Source organism: Phaethon lepturus, unplaced genomic scaffold (genome assembly GCF_000687285.1).
Source record: "Phaethon lepturus isolate BGI_N335 unplaced genomic scaffold, ASM68728v1 scaffold2522, whole genome shotgun sequence".
Classification (NCBI taxonomy): Eukaryota; Metazoa; Chordata; class Aves; order Phaethontiformes; family Phaethontidae; genus Phaethon; species Phaethon lepturus.
In genome coordinates this window covers 261,385-263,251 of record NW_010521134.1, presented here as the reverse complement: position 1 = coordinate 263,251, position 1,867 = coordinate 261,385, and positions in this window count along the sequence as shown.

The following is a 1,867-nucleotide window of genomic DNA, read 5'->3' as shown; positions in this document are numbered from 1 at the left end:
TAAGTAATTCCTCGTGTGGGGTAGACAAGGGTGTGTGATTGAATCAGACTCAAGTTAGGTGTGGTTTATCTTGATTTTACTCAATTGAAGTGAAACAAAATAACAAGGAAAAACACCCTAATATAATTGTAATCAACTTCTGTGAGGCATGGACAGCAAGTGCCGAAGTTATGGTTACAGGAAACTAAAACATTAATGAAATTGCACTGTTGGAGCTGCATCTGTGCTAGACCTTAAAGTGAACAGTTGTTTCCAAGGTAATTGAATTTGTATGCATTTGCTAATAATTTTCATGATTCATTGCTGAACAGTAACTGTTGTTTATTTCTAAGGCTGTGAACATTTTTAAAGACAGCATTTTCTTACAGTTAGCTTGGCTTTAATTGTGGTTTTAATGTTGGAGACAGAACTGTCCAGATCTATATTCATGCAAAACAGTTGAACCAAAAAAATCTGTCATCTGCCCCCTCCCACTCTGCCCTTTGCTAAAGGCTGGGACAGAAAAACCTTCTGTCCCAGGGAACTGAAAAAGACCACTGGCTCTTTATTTGAAATCCAAACTGTTCTGTTTCTTGGTTTTGTATGAACCCGAATAATTTGGGGATTGCCAGCTAGAAAGCAAGACAGTCTCATCACGTGCTCTCAAATCTAGAGGAGGCTAAACCTGGTAAAGCAGTAGTGATTCTTGCTGTTTCTGCAGGACTGCTTATGATTTAAAATAAAAAAAAAAACAAACCCTGACTTGCAATCTAGCATCTGAAAGTTGGCAGATTCCATTTGTTCAGAATGTCTTCAGACAGGCAGCCGGTTGCTGCCTGCCTAGCGCTGGCCGCTGGGCAGAAATGAATCCACACGAGTGGGTTGTTATTGCCCCATTTGTCATCCCAGTACGGAGTAAAGATTATGGATGGGTATAAGGAAAAAGAAAAGGAGTCACACAAATCTACTGGAGTAAAATCTGTTGTAGTGAGAGCAAAAGCCATAGAGTAGAGATAAGCACCGCAATCTTAAACGTCATAAACCTTCAGGTCTACAATATACTGAGCTCAGTTCTATTCTTAGTAATCAATATCTTCTCCTGAGCACCCTGAAAGGAAACCTGCAGGAGGAAAAAGTGCAAGGGTCAAACACAATTCGCTCTGTGTTTCTTGGATAAAACAGTTCTAATGAATTGCATTAAAACCTTTTCAGCCATTACGGACTTTGTAGTCTAATACACAAATCTTGGCTTCAGGAAGTTGTTGTAGCACATCTCGAACGTGTTGTGCTCGATCCCAGAGTTGTGTGTGGGTACACACAAGCACGCGTACCGGTGTGTTGGTTTGAAGCTTTCAGGCCTTAGTGGAATTGCTCTTCTGACATATTAAAAGAGCTAGTAAGAGGGGATGAGAAAGATATTTTCGCTTTTAATTTGCAGATATAACAGCATTAGAAACCTTGTCTTTTATTTTTCCCAGATTGGCATTTTCCTGAAGTCCTGGCACAGTATTGGCAGTGACGTCTGCGCCTGTCGAGGGCTTTTCGGCTGTTGATGCCGGTGGGTTTGGCAGCTTCAGGCATCCCCCCCCGCCCAAAACTCCGTTCCCGGGCCGTGCCTGACATCTCCTGGTGGCATTTCCACACTACACCGGATTGCCCGGGCCACAATCGAGGGGAGCGTGGTGGGGCCCTAGAGCTTAAAAAAAAAAAAAAAAAGGATAACTGCTTTTGTGAAATCGTCGTACTAAGGTTTCATAACCCGCAAAATTATTTTCGTTGTTGTCTTTTTCATCAACGTATTTACGTATGCAAAATCTCACACAGATTCTGTGTTTGCAGTTATTCCTGCTTTTTCTAAGTTTCCTTTGCAGAATTTTTGATTTTGATG